Source organism: Tenrec ecaudatus, chromosome 11 (assembly GCF_050624435.1).
Source record: "Tenrec ecaudatus isolate mTenEca1 chromosome 11, mTenEca1.hap1, whole genome shotgun sequence".
NCBI lineage: Eukaryota > Metazoa > Chordata > Mammalia > Afrosoricida > Tenrecidae > Tenrec > Tenrec ecaudatus.
Window position 1 is genome coordinate 95,589,599 of NC_134540.1, and position 10,354 is coordinate 95,599,952.

General features: G+C 40.4%; 1 non-coding gene across 1 annotated transcript; it reads left to right on the forward strand.

The window, feature by feature from the left end:
* The first annotated feature begins 488 nt into the window (after positions 1-488).
* Positions 489-620, forward strand: LOC142462068 (small nucleolar RNA SNORA49). The gene has a single exon (XR_012787213.1). It is a non-coding gene; the product is annotated as a small nucleolar RNA SNORA49 (small nucleolar RNA).
* Positions 621-10,354: the final 9,734 nt, after the last annotated feature.

Below are 10,354 nucleotides of genomic sequence, written 5' to 3' on the forward strand. Positions count from 1 at the left end.
GGATCCTTTGTTAAGCCAATGCCTAGACTCACATTTGATTTTCTTGCAGTGTGTGAAAAAGTATTGGACCAGAGTAATAAAAGAAATGTAATGCTTTATTGATAAAAAGCCATCCTTTAAACAGAATGCATTTTAGGATGTCATCATTTTGAAGTGACTCGTGTAAATGTTGATAATATGCACTGTTTATTATACATTTAGTGTTTCAAGTGATTCATTTCTTTGCCTTTTTGCCCACATAGATTATGTAGTCTACTTGCAATTGTTCCAAAACAAAAGAAAATTGTTACAAAAATAGTTTATGTAGGGACAATAGTACGTGTTAACTTTCTCCTCATCTGTATTTATGAGTGTTAGTTCAAATGCTTGGTAAAGCAGGATTACCGGAGTATTTTTAAACTATATGGGAAATTTAAAAATTAGGAATAGAACTATTTTCTTATATAAAGAATTTTTTTTCAATTTAAGTAGTCATATATCTAACAAGGGTTCCTCAGTCTTACTCCAGGGCCTTCTCGCTGTGGACTACCCGGGCATTGCCTGAGGATAGATAAGAAAGCCCGTGTCCCTCCCCAGGAAGAACCCACTTTCTTCTGGGGCCTCCACAGTAAGCTTACAGTGAAAAAATAAATAAATATATCTAACAAGGGATAATATTCTCCACACGTTAAAAAAAATAGCAAATCAACTAATGAATACCTCCAATTACAAGTCTCGCTCAATATACAAAGGAGTAACACTCTTTGAACGCCTCAATAAAATTATAAATTACTAAGGAAACTTGAAAATAGACACAATAGTTTAATCCTTTATTTGTCCTCATTTTATGCTCTAACGTAAGCTAAAGGGGCAGAAAATAACTTTCCTGGCATTTCTGACTGCTATTGATGACTAGCATAATATACAACATTGGAATTTCTATTTATGTTTTCATTAGCCTGAATTGCCAATGATAACATATCTGAGTTCACATATTACTACTAAAATGAAAAACTGAGTTGACTTTGCTTGAAAATTCCCTTTCCAATCTTTATAGAAGTAGACCTTTCTCCCATAGAGTAGCTGAGAGATTTGCACCATGAACCTAATGGTTAGAAACCCAATGCCAATGACTACCGAATAGGTTTTGCTTTATTTATCTTTACATTTTATTTTGTAACAGCAATGTTATTTAACATAAAACAAGCTTTAACCTTCCCTTCAGATACACATGTATTCTTTGAGAACCCTCTGGACACTGATGGAAAAAATGCCTGAAAAAAAATTAGAACTCACAACTATGTTAAGAAAGGGTAGCATGTACTATGTTTTCCACTGATGTTTATGCCTGAACATTAACAACTTATTAAATAACAAAAATGTGAGTTCCAGGTCTGAATGTTGAAGTCAAAATTGCATTGTTTCAAAGGGCAAATATTCATTGTCTCTAATTTGTTGCCAAAGAAACCCTACCAAGTAGCTCATCACATAGAATTTTAGTTTTCAGGAATGCATAACACAAAGATATATTACGTTCTCTAGTTGCCTATACTTCAAAAAGAAAGGTGAAACACTGTACCAGTGTGCACAGTGGATTGGCGTAAACAAGACCATGTGCATCTTAAGAACATACTTCCACTGCCCTTGCGTCAAGTGCAGTTCACTGTTGCTGATGTCACGTGCTACCGAGTTGATTCCAACTCATAGTACAACAGAACAAAGCACACTCATCCTGCATCATACTTACAACTGCTGTTAGGTTTGAGCCCATTGTTACATCCACTGTGTCAATCCGTCTACTTGCCTCTTTTTGTTGACCCTTGACTTTACCAAGCAGATGTACTCTCCTTGGGACAGCTCTCTCCTGCTAACATGCCCCAAGTCCATGAGACCAAGTATCAACAGCCTCATGCTAAGGAGCATTCTAGCTGTGCTTCTTCTGAGGCGGATTACTTTTTCCTTCTGGCAGTTGATCATACTTTCAATATTCTCCCCGGGCAGCATAATTCAATGCATCGATTCTTCTGTGGTCTTCCTTGTCCAATGTCCAACTTTCATGTGCATACGAAGACATTGACAATATCATAGCTTGGGTCAACCTCACTTTAGTCCTCAAATTGACCTCCTTGCTCTTCATAGCAACCCCATCTAGATTTTCCAAGGTTGTACATCTTTGTGGGAGCTTTCAGAGCAACCGATGGGTTCACACCACTGACCTAACAGCCCAACTCAGAAATCACTGTGCCATCAGTTTCCTTCAGGAAACACTACCGGGATCAAGAGCAGATTTGAGCTGATAGAAAAGGAGGGGGGGGGAGCAACCATGAAGATGGGTCAGATGAGATTACCCAGAATAAAATGTAGAGCTAAATAAATAAATAAATAAATAATGGATGAATGAATGAATGATGTAAGCAGACCAAAGATACTGACGCCTCACCATCCAGAAAACCATATACATAATAGATTTTAAGAAGAATAAGCTAGGAGAGAAATAGAGGCAGAATTAATATTTGAAGAATGAATGGCAAAAATAAATTGTCTATTTTTGAGGAAAAAGTGCTTGCATGTGTGTAAAGCTAGGGGAATAGAAAATCCAAGTAGAATAACCTAAAAGGGAGTCGCACATTTGTATGTCAGTTCAACAGACTGTTGAAAGTCAAAGACAAAAAGGAAACTTTAGGAGCAAAAAGCCATAAATAATTCATGCCTATAAGGAATCTTCAATAAAATAACAATTTTTAGCAGAAAACATGAAAGTCACAGGCAGTAGGCTGACATAATCAAAGAAAAGAAAATTTGCGCTATAAGAAATATGAAGGGCCTTCTCGTGGGAAATAAAAGGTTTGGTGCCTGAGAACTCTTTAAGGCGGTTGATTGCGCTCTTGGACTGCTGGGTGGACTCAATGGCAGGGAATCTGGGTGGTTTTCAGGTAATAACTCCAAACCACATGATCAATGAAAAACACCAGTAAGGTAATGTATAAAAGAATATTAAAGACAGAATAAATGTGATCTTATTTGCAACTCTTCTTTTTTATCTATCTGAATAAAAGCATAACTGTAAAATCCAATAATATTGACTTTTTGCTAAACGAATGGAGGAAAAAGAGACAAAACAATTTTGATGGGTCGATAAAGCATAGAGATGCAATTTTCATGACAATAATAGCACAAAAGAAGGTAGTGAGGACAGAGTGTACAGGAGCAGTTTTCACATACTGTTGAAATTAAAATGGCATTAATTAATCTGAAAAAAAATTGTCAGAAATTAAGGGTTATTATTATTACCCAGAAAGCTACTAAGGAAACAAATTACAACTATGCTAAAATCGCTAACAAGGACAATAAAATGATACACTAAAAGATATTTTTAACACAAAAGAAGGCAGTAAGGAAAACTAGAGGAACAAAGGCATCACACATACAGGAAACAAATAGCAAGTGACAGACGTAAGTCATACCCACTGGCAATTACACTAAATGTAAATGGAGGAAACACACAAAGCAAATGGGAGAGATGTGTTGAAAAAAATCCAATGTACACTGTTTCTCATAGGCATAATTTAAATTAAAAGACACAAACAGATTTAAAGAGCAAAGGATGGAGAGAGAGATGCTGTCCATTCCTGTTAGGCTGAGTGGACTAGAGAAACAAATCCATTGATGCTCACGTGTGTGTATGAGAGAATTTTTATATCAAAGAGTAATTGTATATTAAGGTAACATCCTTTCCCTGGTCCTGATCAAGTCCATAAGTCTGATCTTAGCATATATGTCTGACACTAGTCTATAAATTCCTCTTTAGACTCGTGCAGCACATACAACGATGCTGAATGAAGGAAGATCACAGGCTGGTGGGTGAAAAGTCTTGTGAATCCAGTGGAGGTGGAAGCATCTCCAGGTCTCTGGCTGCCATCAGTGTGGTGCCATGTGGCTTGTCATCAGGAAAGTGTAGCAGAGAGAGTGGGTGCCCCGCCTCCAGGAGGAAGACAGGAGTTCCCAGAATCCTCCGGAGAAGGCCAGGCCCACACGGAGGCATCATTGACTATGACCAGATTGACAGTTGATAGGAGATTACATAACTGCCACATCATAGAAATAGAAACCAAAAGAGAAACAGAATTGCTATATCAAAGTAATTAAAATGAAAGTAGTGATAGAGATAAAAAGAAACATTTTATGATCATAAAATGATTAATCTATGAGAAATAAATAACAATTATAAACAAACAAGCAGTTAAATCTAAAACATATGAAGTAAAAATTAACAGAACTAAAAGGACAAACAGACAGTTGAACAATAGTTAGGCACTTTAATAACTCATTCCAATGATCCATATAAGAACTAAACTTCAGTTGAACAAGCAAACAGAACACTTGAGCAATATTATAAATTAGACCTAACAGATATCTATAGAATATTTCACCTACTATTGCTAGGATGTTTTTTTCAAGGATACGTGAAATATACTCCAATATAAACTATATGAGACACCATAAAGTAATTCTAACTACATTGTAAAGGATTGATATCAATGTACCTGTAACTAACACATGGTCTTCCAAACTAAAACTATGTGCCCCTTTGAGGTAAGCAAAGATTTGGTGCTAATCTGTCCTTTTAGAAGAAATCTTCATATGTCAAAACTCTGACTATAATGCCTTGTAATGTGGTACAAGTCAGAGCCTCTGTTATGGATAGCACTGCAAAAGATGGCTTCATTTGTTTACCCTCAACCTATTTTATTCCACATTAAAATGCATTATAATTATTTAGGGGAGCTTTAAATCCTGGCCCTCTTTGGAGGCGATTTTTATTCTATCAGTCTTGCTTTTAATGTAACATAAAAACATAATTAACACTTATCTTGGATGGAATCGCCTCTCTCTCTCTCTCTCTCTCTCTCTCTCTCTCTCTCTCTCTCTCTCTCTCTCTCTCTCTCTCTCTCTCTCGCTCTCTCTCTCTTTCTCTCTCTCCCCAGAGTAGAAAATGCAGCCTTTTCGCCTGCTGAGCTGCTGCAGGTGGTTTTGAACTACTGACTGTGTGTTGATGGCAGCCCAATGAGTAACCACTACACCACCAAGGCTCCTCGAAATGGATAATTTGGAATGCTGTAGCCTTGTTTAATGAAAGAATACATTCCTTTCCGTGGCATAACATACAAACAAACAAAACCCACAATCACAATGGAATGAATTGGAAATCAGTAGCAAAGATAAATCTGGCACATTTACTAGTATGTAGAAATTAAACTATCCTGTCCTAAATAGCCAATTGGCCAAAGAGGAAATCACAAAAGGAATACTTTGAGACAATGACAATGTTATTTTTATGGTTGTAATGTGCTGTCAAGTTGGTTCTGAGTCATAACCACCCTATCTAGGCGCAACAGAATGCAACCTTACGGGGTCCCCAGTTGTCCTCACGGTTGTTCCTATGTTTGAGTTTGTCGATGCCCCCACTGGGTTGGCCCACCTGGTCCAGAGCCCTCCTCTTTTCCTCTTCCTCTGCTGTACCAGGTCTGATGCCCTTTTTCCAGGGTCTGTCCTGATAACATGCCCAAAGTAAATGCAAAGAAGGCTTGCCATCCTTGTCTCCCTATAAGGCTGTACAGACTTGTTTGTTCTTTTGGCAACTCATGGTACTTTGAATATTCCTCACCAGCACTATCATTCAAATGCATTTATCTCATTAAAATGAAAAAATGAACATTTATGGAATGCAGTGAATGTAGACTTGGAGGAAATTGAATAAATGTAAATGTCTACATTTTTAAAATATGAGAGCTCAAGTCAACAGCCCAACCTGTGACCTCAGAAGCTAGGAAAAGAAGAGAAAATAGAAGGAAATAAATAAACATGAATAAATAGAGAGGATGAAAACTAGAGGATAGAAAAAAATGATACAGAAAAAACTATTTTTTAAGTTCATCAAAGTGCACATTTTGCTAAACTGAAGAGAAGCAAAAGAGAAAATGTTCAAATAATTAGAACTAGGTTTGAAAAAATGGATATAATTACTAACCTTACATAAATAAAAGGGATTTTAAGAAATGCTATGAACAATTATATGCAAATAAATTATGTAACCTAGGTAAAACTGACAAGTTCCTAGATTACATTAAACCACCCAAACTGACTAATAAAGAAATACAAAATCTGAATAGATCAATAACAAGTCAAAATATTGAAATCCTAATTTAAAAACTAGCTACAAAGAAAAATCCAGATGACTTCACCAGTTAACTTTTTTCTCTTTTTCATGAACTTTTTTTAAAATAAAAAGGTCATTTTATTGGGAGCTCTGCAGCTCTTATAAGAATCCATACATCAATTGCTTCAAGCATATTTGTACATATGTTGCCATCATTATTTTCTAAACATTTACTTTTTTTGAGCCCTTGGTATCAGTTCCTCTTTTTTCCCACCCCCCATCCTTATAGCCACTTGGTAAATTGTAAATTATTATTATTTTTGATATCTTAAATAAACCGCTGTCTCCCTTTCCCCATGGTTTCTGTTGTTCGTCCCCCGGGGAGGTGGGGGGGGACGGGGGCTGTGGTCATGTGTCAATCACTTCCATCAGTTCCCACTTCCGCCTCTTCTCTCCCCACCTTCTCCCGACCCTGTGGGTATCCTTACTCCCATTCTTGTTGCACCAGTTAATTCTAACAAATTTTTAAAGAATTTAAACACCACTTCAAAAACTCTTACCAAAAAATTAAGAGTAAGGAGACTTCCCAATCAATTTTTAAAGGAGTTTCATTGATAGAAAAATCACGTCATAAACTTCCATCATTAAGTTACTTTAAAAACAGTTGTATGTACATCTTCACAATCCGTTCTAGTGCTCCCTGCCCTCGCCCCATTCATTAATTGCTCCCCAGTTCCCCTCCCTCCCCCAAGTCCCATCCCCATTAAACCACAGCATTATTGTTGATGCAGCCACTCCTTTGGAATAACCAAGAGAAACAATGAAAAACAAAATGAAACAAAGAAAATAATAATAATTATATAAAGATTAATTTAAAAAATAAAGTAAGAAAGAAAAGTCTGACTTCTGGGAAGATGGCGGATCAGGTGACCTGCATACTCTGAGAGGACTTTTGAACAAGGCGGGTTTGGGGTCCAGGTAGCCGAGTGGAAGGAGTCTGGTGAGTGAACTATACCCCTGGGCAGCACCCCACCCCCACCCCCACCCCCACGCATTTTTCCTGAGCCAGGGCCTTGGTAATCCAAGATCCGATTCTTGGGACATCTCGGTTCATTAGGCTGCCACCACCGCAGCTGCCACTAGCTATAGCCCAGCTCCATCCCCAGACTGGGATCCCATGCTGAGTTGCTTACCTGCTCTGCCAAGACACCCAAAGCAGTAGCAGAGCCCCCTATAGCAGCTCCCCACACATGGGACCCCACTAGGAGAGAAGCTTCCTTTTCCTGCAGTTCCCCTCTCCCCACGTGGCAGCAATCTGCCCTTGGGCCCGCATTCCCCCCGCCTTTCATCCAAGGCCCAGGTAACTGACCTGTAAACTACCCGTGGCTGCCTGGGCAACTTCCAACGGGGACCATCCACCCCCATTGCTGCCTGGGACCTCTCCACTGGCACCCAATTGGCCAATTTGTCGAGCCTGCAGCTGGAGTCCATCCCGCTTCTATCCGTGACACTGAGTTTCCCCCCTGTGGAGCCACTTCAGGCTGGGCTGCACCACCACAGAGCCCTGTGCCCCTGGCCTGGAGTGCGAAACCTGCCTGCCTCCGGGCGCTCCTTCCAGCGCTGACAGCGTCTCCTGCCTATTGTGAGCGCAAGCAACAGGGCTTTGCACTCCTGACGGAGCGGCTTTACCCTGCCTGGTGCACTGCAGGGTTTCCAGCAGGAGGCAGCTCCGGCTCTGAGCCTGCCGTGGGCACATTCCTCACAGGGCAGAGGGCAGACACCATTGCCCGAGCCACCACTGTTTGATCCGGCTTGGACCACGTGGCTGAGAAACCTGCACCGCTCACTGGGTCAGTGGCTCAAGGGAGAATCATCCCCTCCTGCTAGGGAGCCTAGGACACGGCTTTGCGGTCCCTGCTGGAGCCATCTATTCCCTCTGGCCAGCTCTCACCACTGTAGTGTCCTGTGGGGTCCCCAACACCAGCTTCTAAGACTGCCACCAGCCCTTTCCAGCCGGCATAGGAGGAAGGCGCTGCGGCCTGTGCCTCCCTCAGCACCCCTTGTGGCCCCAGCCTTTTCCAGCAGGTGCTGGAGGCTCACCCTTGTGGTGCTTCTCACGCCTGTGTAGCCTCTCCCCACAGACTTAACTATACAGGACTGCAAGGACCTGGGAGGGCTTGCCGATCTGCAGAGCATTTTCCCCTCTCATATCCCAGCTTTGGAGCCCAGATCAGCACCACGCCCAGTGGCAGTGAGGCCTGGCCCACATCCGGCTTCTATTAGGCATCACTAGGACTTGGAGGGAAAATAATAGGTGGAAATATTTAAAATATATAGACAGATAGATAGATTGGTAGATAGATAGATAAGGGCCCCCTGACCTACCAGAAATATGGGGCCTATGAAAGGATCAAGGAAAAATCAACAGACCACATCACTCCCAACCAAAAGAAAAAAACAGAGAGCTAAAACATAGTAGCATAGTTAATGTCTCTCATAGAAGAAACAGATACAGACCTGCCACAGAAGGAAATCTTCAGAAGTCTGCTCGCAGTAATAAAGGAGCTGAGGGAAGCAACCCAGAATAAGGAGGCAATGATAGAAGAGATGAAGTCCAAAATAGAGGGGATGAAGTACACAATAGAGGGGATGATGTCCACCCACCAAAGGGAACAGCAGGAGTTAACAGAGAGGGTAGCAGAAGCCACACACAAGGTCACAGAATTTATGATTAGGCTTGGGGAGGCAGAGAACTGCATCAGTGATCTCGAGGAAATCACAAAGAGACCTAAGCAAGCGAGAAGACAGTCGGATAAGAAAATTAAAGAAGCAGAAGATAACCTGAGATCAATGACAGATGCTATGAAGAGGAATAATACTCACAACACAACACACAAGTCGACAGCCAAGATAGCAAAGGTATTTCTCGAGGAAAACTTTCCCACCCTAACAAGAGAGAACCCAAGCCTTCATACAGAAAGGAAACAGAAAGGACGTCAGCTAGACTAGACCCCAAGAAGAACACACCAAGACATATAATAGTAAAGATATCCAACTTCAAGGAAAAAGAGAAAAATTTAAGAGCAGCAAGAGAAAGGAAGACAGTCACATACAAAGGAGAAAAGGTAAGAGTATGCTCAGACCTATCAGCAGATGCCATGAAGAGGAAGAGAGAATGGAACAACATTTTCCAAAAGCTGAAAGAAAAAACACCTCTCCCAGAATCCTGTACCCTGCCAAGTTATCCATTAAGGTAGATGATGAGATAAGGGTCTTCCAAAAAAGGAAAGACTTGAAGAATATGCTGCAAGACACCCGACCCTGTGGAAGATACTGGCTGACACACTATGGCCAGAGGATTAACTTCCACCTAGAACAAACAGGAGGCCACCATATAGCCTATCTCCATGCCAGCAACATTGACCAGGACAACAGGGTCTCAGATGGAAAAGAAGACAAGATAGAAACTTTCCACTCAAACACAGCACACTGATATGAAGTGAGATAGGTAAATACCCAAAACACAAAACACTTTATGACAACTATGAATTCACAGATAGTGATAATAACACTGAACTCCAATGGACTCAATTCGTGCATTAAAAGAAAATAGCTTGAGGACTGGCTCAGAAAACATAATCCATCAATCTGTTGCCTGCAAGAGACACATATTAAGCGCATAGAAAAGAATATGCTAAGAATAAAAAAGCTGGAAGAAAGTTTACAATTGAATGGTAACTCCAAAGAGGTAGGGGTGGCTATCTTAATCTCCGACAAAATGGACCTCAAGATCCAAACCATAAAAAGAGACAAAGAGGGACACTACATAATGCTCAAAGGTTCCGTAAACCAAGAAGCACTTGGCATATTGAATATTTACACTCCTAGTAATGGTGCGGTGAATTTCATCTAACTATTGAGAAGATGAAAAAAGAAATCATGGACTCAACAATCATAGTAGGTGACTTTAACACTCCGTTATCAGAGAAAGACAGATCACTGGGAAAGAAGCTCAGCAAAGAGACCATAGAGCTAAAGAATTTAATTAGGAAATAGGGCCTGATAGGCATTAATAGGACTTACCATCCAAATGTAAAAGATTTCACAGTCTTCTGAAGTCCACATGGATCTTTTTCAAGAATAGCCCACATGCTGGGACACAAGTCCAGCCTGAGTAAATTCAAACACATAGATATTATCCAGACATCTTTCTCAGAT